General features: G+C 39.0%; 1 protein-coding gene across 6 annotated transcripts in view; it reads right to left on the reverse strand.

Annotated features, from left to right (window-relative positions):
• The window catches only part of AHRR (aryl hydrocarbon receptor repressor), a 95,366-nt gene that overhangs the window by 24,871 nt on the left and 57,262 nt on the right, over window positions 1–13,233 (reverse strand). The gene's annotated exons all lie outside the window — the stretch shown is intronic.

Genomic DNA, 13,233 nt, shown 5'->3' on the forward strand with positions numbered 1-13,233 from the left:
ATTCCATGTGTCTAAATCTCGTTTTAGCTGAGAAACCTGCTGCTTCAACCGCACTGAAAAGAGACAAGCTGGACATGGAGTAGAACTTCTTATCCACTGAGCCGTACCCATGACTGCATTTTTTTTCTCTTTTCTCAGAATTACCTTGAAGTGCTGTTTGGTGTGAAGTCTGACATCTGTAGCACAGACAAATTGGAACAGAACCAAGAGCTGGGCTGAGATTTATACTTTTCTTACCTAGTGACCACAGCTGGGGAAAAGGTGGAGAGCATTTGCTAGCACAGGTCTGGTACCCCAGACATGGGTAGTACTGATAGCAAATTAGTAGGAAAAGACCTCTTCTGACCTCTCAAATAAATATCTCAGGTATCATACTAAACCTCATGTCCAAGCCCTGTAAAGGAACACCACATGGTGATTTAGCATTATTCTGGCCAGAATGCTGATAATTTGTTACACCTAATGGAAGAGAGAGGCAGCTTCAGTCCCTGAGAATGAACAAAAACTATTCACAGCTTTATGGGTATAAATTATAAGGTCTCATATTTAGCAGGACAACAACACATATGGCTCCGTTTATGATTTTTAACATTTTCAGTTTCTGAACTAAAAATTCCAGGCCTCAGTGACAGCTTTCTCTCTTTCCTAGTGCATGGGAGACTGCACTGGGGTGCTGCATCAGAAGTGCAGCAAGAATCTTCATGGATTATCAATAACCTTGGAGGAGGAAAAGGGACAGAAAGAGGACATGGACCAGCCTCACACCAGTGCAGCTCATGCTGCCTGTTGCACAATGACCTGGCCAGATAGCCAGAAGCCTCCTAAAGCTCTGCAAAAGGCATGTGCCTGCCCAAAACACAGGAAGGTCAAGAGCAGCTCTTCTCAGTTTATTCCTTTGAGCAGAAATAATGGAAAGCGTAAAATAGGGCTCGTGGATTTAGGGGAGGAAATAACCTAACTCCGTAGCTCAACACCAACATTTTTTCCGTGATGCGTTTTAATCAACAAAGTCCACTCACATCCTACTACAATTTTTAGCCATTTGCATGTACTTCCACGCACACCCATGCGCACAGGGATGCACCCACGCACACAAACACAGGCACACAAAGACGTTAGCGTGGACACTGAAACCAACTAACTTCTAATCTGCAAAAATACATGGTTGTAAATTGCCATTTGGTAAACCATATGGATTCAATGACAGATGGAATTTCTAATCCAGGATAATAGCTGAAAGATGTGAGACAGACTTAAATATGTATTGTGAACATTTGTTTGTTTGTATTTGGCTTTTTAAAAAACACTTACACGGGTTTTTTACATTGTACTTAAAAAATGAAATCACTCTTTTCTTTTTTTTTTTTTTTTTCCACATGGAAAAAAAAAAAGAGCTTGGCACCAGACAGGGGCCTGTGTTCTTTTGAAAAACATGTACATCCAATTATGTACTCACGAAAAGCTGCACCTGCTACTGAAACAAAAAACAATTAATCTGTCAGTTCAAAGAAAGTACAACATTATTCTGGTGCCCTCAGTAGCTGCGAGATGAAAGTTATCAGTTCCTTCCATTAAGAAGTTTTAGAAACATTATTAGAAAAGAGGTTCTCTTTGGGAACGAAGGCAAATATTTTGAGGAAGATAGGACTTCCTTTGGCAACAGCCTTTATATATCCTGATTTTTTTTTTTTCTGGTCCCATAGCAGAAAATCAGCCAGTAAATACTTCAAAGATATTTTGGTCAAGGTCATGGCATAGTAAAAATAAGAAAAGAAAAAAAAAAAAAAGAAGAAGAAGAAGTTCCAAGCCACATTTCTCTTATTACCCTTCCTTGAAATAAAGGAAAATTCACTAGCATTAGGTCTCCAGAGACCGTGTCGCCATGGTTACTAAAGTACAACAGTCAAGGCCTGCAGCCATGCCTCGCTTTGAACAGATTTTCGAGTCACGCAACTTGGGTACTAAATTTCCAGGGTCAGTTGGCTCGCAGTTTATCTGGAACCGTTTCATTTAATAGTGCATTGCTGGGTTTTGCGTCCTCTGTAGGATGGGGCTGTTTGCTGGTGATCTAAATAGGGAGCTATTTAAAAACTCTGGAAATGATATATTCGCTCTTGTCTTTCGCACTGAAGTCTTGGGAGTATTAGGAGGAAAACGCGGACGGTTAATGCGCCTTCTGTCTTTACGCGTGTTGTTTAATGAATCAGTATTTCTTTCCACTGGTGCTTTTAGGATCCACAATTACCCTTCTCAAAAATCACCCCGGCATCCCTGAGTTTCCCTTTATAAACCCAAAAGAAAAGAAACCGTTACAGAACCCTGCAATAAAACCCAGCATAAAAGACTATTCAGAAATACTGTATCTAGTGACATCAGAAGATGGCCTTTGCTCGGCGAGTACAGTATCTGTTAGCCCTCCGGACTCTTATGTGTTTCTTTGGTATCTACAAAGCAACTTCAAAAGGAATATTTGGGTGACTAAGCACTAGTCAATGCAAAGGGGGAGTGGCGGAATTGTTTTTAGCATTCAGTTTTGATCAAAGACTTGCATGTCCTGGTTAGTTTTCAGGCTAAAGAAGCATAACAGAATATAAATTTCCATCATTGGAGCCAAGGGAGGAAATAGATCCTACGGGCTGAAGCCTACAGCCCTGGTTTACATGGGATGCTTTCAGAGGGGGTGTCGGGTCTGACTGGTTTTCGGAGGCAGCTGCATGCATGGCAGTGGAACCAAGGGAAAATATTCAAGGGTGAACCCACAGCAGAAGTGTTTCTTTTCAAATACAAAGAAATGCACACATACGATCATTATGCTCCTTTCATTCTTCTGGTCTTCCCACATAAAACCACATTCACATTCCTTCCTATCTCCTTGAGCCTGGATATCGTTTCAGGCTCCTCAAAGACAGTATGGAAATTCAGCCTCTAGCGCTTCACTGCTCAGAGCAGGGCCTGGGATGGTCTTTCTCAAAGATCATCCACGTTGCTGGAAGCACTTGAGTCCTGCACCTCACTTTTGCTGTTGGATGCACCAGCTCCGCCATTGGAAAGGCACGGGTGATTCTGAATGATTCGCTTCGTGAAACCCCTCGTTACCCCAGTTTTCACTATCATATCACTTCCACCGAGGAAGTAGATCAGCTTTGGAGATACTTGTTTACACATGTGCCTTCAGTCTAACGGAGGAACTGGAATGCTGTGGCTCGTCAAGAGGCAGCAGACAAAACTGGCCTCCTGGAAATCGGGTAGGAAAATGTAAGTCATTGGGCTCTGGTAAATGTAAGCTATAAACTTTCAAAAAAACATAGTAGCTCCCTGGAGGGTGAGACTGTAATGTGTGCACACATGTAAACGCGTTTTAAACCATGGTGATATTGTTTTTGATATGCTTGATATGTAATAAATATTGGACACAATAACCAAGAACAACTTTGCTTTCAAAGTTATTTTGATTGCATGATGCAGAACTGCAAATGCAGTTTTTCTTTCTTTTAATTTCTTTCCAAGTTAAGCTCTTGCAACAAAGCTCGCTAAGTCTGTGTCAAGTCCTTGGGGTAGGGCCTCTCTTCTTTCCTATAGGCATAAAATGCTGGCCTCTGATGAGCCTGGGGCCTCAAAATCAACCACTCTGCCAAAGATGGTATTGAGAAACAAGAGCTGTGTGCAGACCGATCTGAAGCATCATTTGATTTTGTATTTGCAAAAAGTTGATACAGTACACTCCGGAAAGCGATACATGCCAACTGAATCCAGTTGTTTTCATGAGAGCTAAGCACTGGAATTTAGAATGCAGATTTTGCTACAGTCTTCCAGAGCTGAGCAATACTAATGACTAATAGCTTAAAGACAGGTTAGGAAAAGGTTTTTTTGTGCAAAAGTTAACTAATGGGTGACACCAAGTACCTTGGTACAGATTTCTTATATGGCATGTTTGTTTAGAAAAAAAAAATATATTACTACCAACCATGTTTACTACTTATTGTAAGATTTTTCATAACTACTTGATAAAAAACAAACAAAGAAACAAACAAAAACATTTCTTTTCTTTGCATTAAAAATGGGGATTTCATATGAGAAGTGAGTATACGAATACCACCTGAGATTAAGAGACATTATAAAAGTAATGGAAGTATTTATAGGAACTTTTATAGGAACCTTAAGAAGAAGAATATTCAAAGTAACCTTAAGAAGAAGAATATTCAAAGTATGAATTCTAGAACTGTCGGGGAAAACAAAACAAAACAAAACAAAACAAAACATATTTTATTAATACATACATATATGAACCATGATTACTGGATATGCTAACAAGTACCTGTGTGAGTAACATGTCATTTACCTAAGCAGTTATCACAAAAGAATAGTGAAGTTTGACATAGTCTTGCATGTCTTCTTCTTTAGCCCCCTCATTAATCATGGATGTTGAATTTAAAATTTTGCTCTACCAGTAATGGAACCCTACTGTCAATGCTCTTTCACAAACACTGTGCCCTGGACTACACTTGGAAATAGAAACAGACTTTACAGTGATTTATGCAGTTTCTCATTCCATTTTCTCAAAACCAGATGTTCTATTCACAGATGGAAGTAAAGATGGGGCAATATCATATCTTCAGCACAAGTTCAGCCCATCATTCTTCCTGAGTCCTGCAGCTGCTCTGGGTTTTTCAGTCTTCTCTTCAACAATTTCAATATAGAAAATGCCAGCCTGATTAATTCCATTTGAGAAGACTCAAAATGAAGCATTGATTGCTTACTACTCTGCACTTCTAATAACAAATTTAGTTAGGTAGTCTTTGCAATAACAAATGTAGTAAGATTACCCATTATCTTCCACAGAAATAACTTACTGAAAAGAGTCTTGAGTAATATTTATCCAACATGTTGGACAATTAGACATATGTAAGGACAAAATATCTGGATTTTTTTTTCAGTGTTATTTATACATAAGTGTATCAAGTCATGAAGAGAAGAAGCCATCATAATATTCCATCCACAGCTGACTTTTATTCATACACGCAAGCTGTTAACTAGCATGAAGGGCAGCCATCTCATTGCAAGGAATGAAAACCTAAAAGAGACAATGTTGAAGCCTATGCACTGTAAACTAAATGTAATGTCCCAATTTCAGAGCACAACTTTTCTATGCATTTAGCACTAGATATTGCATTTTCTAGCACAGAAATATTTTTTTTTTGGGGGGGGGGGGGAGGCAAAGCAATCTGTAATTCACATTCTGTTCAGTAATAGTTGAGAAAATGGCTTTTTTAAACACCATTTCAGGTCAGTAGAGTTTTTAAGGGAGAGTGGTGTTCCAGAATTTGGCTTTGGGAACCATCTTACTGTGCTAGTTACCATTTTATTCATATTTTTGTAACCTGGAAATAACCTTGTATAAAACATACATTGCCCCACACTGGTAGCAGGTATTGATTCTGCTACTAATGTGCTACAGGTGGCAAGGAATGCCTTCTGTAATCGAGGTATCGGGTGGATGACGGTGAATCATCTGGAAGAAGGTAGGGATGGGCAGTTAGAAGAGACAGCTCCTCTAAGCAACAGCAACAGTTGCAAATCTTAAGCTGAGTTTTTTAGGCTAGGTGAAGCCCTCCTCTAAACCCTTCCCAGGGTTTAGCCTGAGCAGACACTGGTTTTCTTATGGTTAAAAAAGTCCAGTTAGAGAACTCTAGGGGTTTTGCAGTACTGGGAGGAGGGGGAAGGATATGAAATGTGTTGGAGAAAATGCCTGGTTTTTGGCCACCATCAGCTTTTGCATCTAGGAATTCCTGGAAGAATTCTAATTAAAACAGGATATAAAAGCTATCTATTTTTTTTCTTTTTTTTTCTACTCATAAAATTTCAAAGACAACTAAAATTAGAATGATGGTAATTTCTGTTGAAGTTCCTGGAACGGGAACAGAACTATCTGAAGGGTCCTTATCTCTCCTCCTTTCTCCAAATCAATACTATATCCTTGACAATAGAAAACAGTACATTTAATAGTCAATGTCATGCTTTTTAATAGCAGTTTTCATTTCAGCTCAAACCCGTCAAAAAGCATATTCACGTTGTATTAAACGAGGTAGGCAAAAAACAAGAACGGTACTCGGTATTTCTGTAAATACTTTTAGAAGTATTTTAATTCAGTAATTACCAGAAAATATTTACATATTTTAAAAATATGTATTTTTTTTTTCTTTTGAAATCTTCATAACCACAAAAAAAAAAAAGTATTGCAAATTTGAAAAAAATCTTAAGACAACATACAGTCTTGACTGTCACTTCACCTTACTGGGAAGGTAGCTAGATCATTAACTTTTATGACTTAAGAATGAGGAATTTACTGGAAGCAAGTGTCAGCTGCAAATACACATCGGGCTATTAATTTATAATTTCACCAGTTGCAGACAAGCTAACAATGTAAGATTTCAAAAATGTGAATTGTCCATGAATGTAAGCAGTATTTAAAGTGTTTCTATTTTATTTTTTTAATTATTATTATGATTACAATACATGACTTTGTCATCTTCAACACATGGACACTTCCCCAAAAGCAAACATTCATCAAGAAGCTTGTTTGGAAAGAATACTGTGTTATGATTGCCCTAGCTACTTGGACACAAGTCATCCAGTTCTAGTAACAGACTAAATCCCTGTGCATCGATACGATGCAGTGCTCATACAGACATTGAACCTATTGATTGGTGAGAACAGTTGCCAAGGATTAGTTCTGAAGTCAGGGAGGGGAAAAAACTAATTGAGTCGAAACTGGAGAATATGTTTTGTTGTGGAGGAAGTCACGTGGCCACTGGACTGTCTCCAGAGGCACCGAAATAGCCTGAGCAGAAACAGAGGAAGTGGTTGTGAAAAGTGAGCTCGGGTGGAGTTTGCTGTGATGAGCAGCCTGGAGACAGAAGCAGGGGATCTTAAATTTGGATTCACATCTGGACAATGTCCAAAGCTGATGGACAGCTTCTCCATTCACCAGGACACCTACAGCTTCTCAGCTAGGCCTCCTCTTCTCACATCTGAAGCACTGCAGCACGTTTGCCTCTGTCCTGACAAATGGAAGCTGACTTCTTTGATACCAGTGCCAAACCAAGGCGATGCTGCCTCTCTTCTCTGCACACCTGCACTGGCTACTGGCTCCTCCTTCTCTATCACATTCAACATAAACTACTTATCCTGATTTTCAAAGCTGCCCACAGCTTGCTCTCAATTATAATCTCCATTTCCATGTTGGAGACGCTAAGTACTAAGTCTCATCATCCAATGTGTTTCTCTCTCTCACACTTAGGCAATATTTGAAAGCAAGTATTCAGTGGTGTCTCCCGTATTGCTAAGTCTCCACACAAGCCTCTACAAAGGTACCTGTGTTTTTTTTTTCCTTCAAATTATTCCTTAAAACTCTTGCAAAAATCAGGACTTCCACATCCTAAGCTGCTCATACCCGCTGATTCCTGGCTATTCTGGTTATGATTTTGCTGCATTATTTCCACATGCCCTGGTTGTCCATTGGAAAGCATCCATCATCTCTTGTCTCACAACAAGATTGTAAATCTGAAGAGGAGGGATCACATCTCTTTGTTGTTCGGCACACTGTCAAGCTGAGCTATGCCACAGCCTGGATTTGAGGATCCCAGGCACTGTGGCAGCACTGTGATCGCTGCACTAGTGACAGTAGCACTAACGACTGGAGTAGAAAACAATTAGTATTTAGAAGTCACGGGCTTTTCAGACCAGATTTGTTCAAAAAGGAGAAACAGAAAAAAAAAAAAAAAAAAAGAGTAAGTGAGAACATTAGTTATTTGTTTAAAGGGCAGCAGAAGGGATATTTTTTGTACAACATTGTTCCCATGCCAAATTTCAAGTCTGGATTTTAGAAATATGTCTATTTGCAAAGAAAAAAAAAAAAAAAAAAGGACCAAGACCTCTGAAATGTTCCTTTGTGTTTCGCCTGTGCCTGCCAAAAAGAAAGTGAATGTACGCATGTGATAAAGATGGCAAGTTACTCCTGACCCCATTTATGGCTCTTTATTTCATGGACATATTCTCTGTTAATCATCTCAAGAGACTAATGTCAGCTTAAATCATGTCATCTGAATTACTGGGAGAAGGTTCATGTCTGAAAACAGAGGAAAGCAAAAGGGTTATTTGGGTAACTTTTGGAAGTTATTAAATGAAAAAGAAAATGCACTGAGACCATGAGCTGTTTATGGGAATTTCCTATTTTGGTAGCTATATTTTAAATCCATAGATTAAAAGGTGAAGCATTGTATCATAACCTAACAGCTTTAGTTTAGAAGTACTGTGGTAAGAGAAAGAGCACTGTTGAAAGCTGAAAAGGAATTCAATGCCAGAATAAATCAAAAGTCTCCCTCTACCAGCTTCCGACTTCTGAAGTCCGTGCCTTGGTCATAGCCCTGGATAACAACCGTGCACTTTTGTCTGACTCCCAATCTTCCTTTTCAAGTTTAAATTAAAAAATAACAGGAAGAGTAAAATCTCTTGCTCTCAGACTGAAATTCAAACTGGAGTACCTTTTTCAAGAGCACAGTTTTATCAAGTACTGATTACATAAATCAGTTTGGAAGGAGGAAGTGGAATTACACTAACAAGTTTAAAAAAATTACAGGAAACCAAGTGGGAAAAGGTTTCCTATGTTATTTCCTTACGCAGGGTGAAGAACAGCACCAATAGGATGTTTTCTAATGTATCATTTTCCATCTCCCTTGGAATGAAACTTGAACTCTAGTTCAAACCGTTAGTAGAGGCCACCTGGAAATACCTTTCTGTGACAAAATGTGCACATACACCTCTCTGTTCAAAGTAACTACCAGAATCTTATTATTCACAGCCTCTTTCAAAGTAACTACATAGAGATAAATAATAGGCTTCAAGCCTGCATTGCATTAAGCCCTGAATCCTTTTCTTAGGTAAATACTACAACTGGCCTTCATTGGTTTTGATCAAAACTCAATCTCTATCTCATGTTAAAGCTAATAATAAAGCAAACACGTCATTGAATTCATTGGGAACTACCAAGCAAGAATGAAAAATTCCTTTTCATATTAGTGCCAAAACCTGTGATATGAAATTAAAGTAATAATAATAATATGTAAAGAACTTCTCAGGTGTGAAAAAGTGCCTACACCTGACTATGCTTTCTGCTTTGAACCACCAGTCAATTCCAAGCACAAATGCTGCCAGTTATGTAGCTAGATACTTCATTTGCCTCACTAGTCATGTTACTTGCCACTCAAGTCAGCAATATTCATCTGCCAAATGCTGGAACAAAAGCATGTCTGCAAAACACAGAAACTTGGTTTGAAAAATCTGCCTTTAAATGATTAAGTAGACAATATAGTGGAGCTGAGGTTATTGATAGTGGTGGAGAATTCTAATGGTGGCACCACCAAAACGAGTTTTCACCGTTCTTCTCCACTTCTGAAGACAGACATGATTTTATGATATTTTTAAAGATGCCAGGCATCTTGACAGGCCTTGCCTAAAACTTTAAGTAAGTAATAATCATGCAAGAGTTTAGGAGGAATGGAGAATGAGACTTTTGCCGTAGAAACTTTGCTAGTCAATATGCAAAATGATAACAATGTGTTATTTCTGCCACCACTGAAAACCGAGATGCATGTCCTGTGTTCGGCCAGAACAAATGAAGTTCCTTTCATTGGCACAATGGGATCCCAAAGCATGCAGCAGCCTGCTGCTAAGCACACACATTGAACATGCAGGTCTCCTGGGCTCGGTCTCCTGACATGCTAAAATGAAAAAAGATCAGAGTCGTTACCTCCAGCTGCTCCGGAAGAGTGGAGAGGGCTGCAGGAGGTTGAAGAAGTTCCAGCTGAAAGAACAGGTGATTTCAAGGAGCAAGGAGGCTTTCGTAAGGGAGCCTGTTATCACTGAACTATGTAGAGCAAAATAGGCTTTGAGTTCTTTCCTCTCAGGGCACAGACAGGTTGAGCTTGCAGCCATCCTTCTGGCTTGAAATTCAAATTACGCCTGAAAGGCCCTGGCATTTTTCTCCCACACTTGCGTTTTATAGCAAAATAGCAACCAAATCCACTACCTTCTTATTTTGTTATGTAATTATTTGTTTTTAGCAGGAAGAAGGTAACTCAGGCATGCATCGCTAACTATCTCCATGCAGGAAGAGTAAATGTATGATATCATTGAATAATAAATAAAAGGATAGTATGACAACTGGTCTCTACAGCACAGTCATAAACAAAACATGAGACAAAAACACTGAAATTTGATTCTTGTCCCTATCCTTAGCAGTAGAGGATTCATGGTGGAAATCTATCTAAGAACTGGGTAAAAAAGCGGCTTGGAACATCCTGAAATCAAAATGGACCTTCCCTAAAAGAGCGTGAGTTGCCAGTGAACATGGAAATGACTACACAGGCCAGGTCTGGCCTTTATCAGTATTCATCAGTGAGATAGGACATGACAGAACCAGGCAGCCTTATTCCATCAGCATCTGCTTGGGAGCTGCATAGATCATCCAGATTTCATTTTAATATTTGCAATGCTTTCAATGTAAACCACTATTTTCTCACCTGAAAAGAATTACATCTAGTATGTCTGGAGACAGAGATACCAGAAGTCCTGTGCTGCAGCCTACAATGATGGCACAGGAGGCCAAAAGACAAAAAGAATGAAACACCATGAAGATAGCTTCTTCAGCAGCAAATGCAGAGATAGAAATTTGAACATCAGTGGTGCTTCTATAATGAGCAGAAAAACTGCAGAAGTGGTTTTGAGGTGGTCAATGAAACCAAAGTAACAATTTCAACAGGGTTCTCTACAGTAGATGGGTGATGATTGTGCAACAAGCAGTGTGAGCGATGATGAAGCTGCCCAACTGCTTGTCACGAAGAGAACAAGTCCAGAGAGGGCCTCACTCTCAACAGTGGGCATTTAACTCTTCAGATAGGATAGTACATAACGTGGAAATTACAAAATCGGGATGAGATATTAACTGCGCAACAGCCTAGACTCTGAGTCTGGACTTGAGATTTTAAGTGTAGCATAGCTGGGGGAAAGAGTAGGAGGTGGCTAACAGCCATGAGATGAGTATTGCAATCAAGGCTATTGCCTAGATAACTACCAGTGATTCATTTTTATTTTTCCAAGTCATCATTTTATTGTGTTTCTCCACCCCACCACCACAGCATATAAATTCTATCTGGATTTATTGACTGCCAATACAAGTTATACTCCCACTTTTCTGGTTAAGGGTTTGGCCCAGTGTTCTTTAAATATTCAGTAATGGCCTTCAGAAATTGAATACGGCCCTTTTTTGACAGGCAGACGTGGCACAAGGGCTGCAGTACCACCTGTCTTGGAAAATATTATGAAAGTGCAAAGTTAAAAATCATTACTGCGGTCAAACAGTTGGAGTCTGAAGTCTCCAAGGAGAGCAAAGATTGCAAGAATGGAGCATATTGAAAAAAGATCATTAATAAAATTGGACTTTGGTTATTAGAGCATTGTTTGTCTTCTCTCCAAAGGAAAACCAAAAGATGGCAAAAAAGACTCTCTTATCCAGAAGAAGTGATCCTTAAACTTAAAACACTGGAAGAAATTATTTATTTAGATACCTGCTGTGCTCCGCTAGAAAGTCTTTGATAAACTGGTATCATTGTTTATTCTATTATTGCTGATGAAAGCTATTTGATTATAGCTGTAAAAATATCTCTATAAAATCTTAAATAAAAACACATGTTGTGGCAGAGGCCTTTAGAAATAAAAAGCATTTTAAACATACTTTGAAGACAGACTAATTCCATTGTTTTCTTTTAAGCTGAAAGGGGAAGTACTACGTTGTTCCAAGGCTGGAGAGGCAGATAAATTATTTACCAGTAATTAGGATTCTTGCTATTCCATACTTCTATCTATATATACAGCAGAGTGACCCTACCCACTAGAAGAAAAACGCAATTGTCCCCAGTTCTCCATGAATGTTTCAGTCAGGGACAGTATTATTCACACATATTTTGGTGAGTCAGATTATTCTGGTTTGTATTAAATAAAGAATCTAGGAGAGGTCGCATAGTGCAAGGTGGTGCCATGAAAAGGAAAGCAGCTTTTGACAGCTGCAGAACATCTTCTGAGAGCCAATAAAGTGGCTGGATTCACAAGTCAAGGCACAAAGCATAGCAACCACCAGCAAGGCTGTTTGCTTCTCCTCAGAAGGAATCACAAATGCGGCTGTTTTGTTAAGAGCACACAGTCCCTAATAACTAACATGGTGAATTTGGTCAAGCAACAAAAACCCACTTTTCATCACATTCCATGGCCACTGAATGAGCACCCGAGCCAAGCTTAGTCCCCAGAGAACATTCCCAGCAAGTCCTTATGAAAATTCACCCTTTTATTCTAGGTTAGACATGCCCATAAATGGAGCCTGGCGAATTCAATCCTATTAGCATGCACTTAATCATCGAGTTAGTAATCCATATTAAGTATGATCCAGGATAAAACATCTCCCACGTATTCAAAAGGAATGTGACTCATATACCCTATAGAAAGCAGACCATTAGCATAGTCGGTAAAATTTGGCACCTTGTAACCTACCTGAAATTCTATACCAGTGTTCTCTCCATGTGCCTGTAAGCAATAGGGCTACTGCTTGAGGATCCATAAGGATTATAACTTGTGGGCACGTAATATTTACCAACCAAAGCGCAGACTAAAGATATGAGACCATTATTAAAAATTAGATGCTCACTGTATTTATCATTCATTGCAAGCCTTGTACTTGCCTGCTCATTGGGAATGGAAATTGTTACAAATAATACCTGACAGCCAAATATCTCATTTTGGCACTTGTATTAACTAATCAAACGCATCTGTGTTACTAGCTTTGAAATGTAAAATTAAAATCTCCTAAAATATAAAGAGGAAGGAAAGCAGCATGCCAGTTCTCATTCCATAGACTTGTACAAGTTATGATGTTGGCTCCCATGATAAAATGTCTTTCTTTTTTCCTCTAATAGTACACAGCGTTTGTTTGCTGGAGGTTACTGTTTAATTTACATTTACATGTACCTCAGGGCTGTCATTAAAACATGATTTTTTGTACCATACATATTACCCTATCCAAAGCAACTATACATATGTAGTCTTAATCAAATAGGAGTTTCCAAGGATCCTCAGTGTATAAAAGGCACAATTGCATCATATGGTTGAAATGCAGATGTATCTGCAATG

This window comes from Anas acuta, chromosome 2 (genome assembly GCF_963932015.1).
Source record: "Anas acuta chromosome 2, bAnaAcu1.1, whole genome shotgun sequence".
NCBI classification, from domain to species: Eukaryota; Metazoa; Chordata; class Aves; order Anseriformes; family Anatidae; genus Anas; species Anas acuta.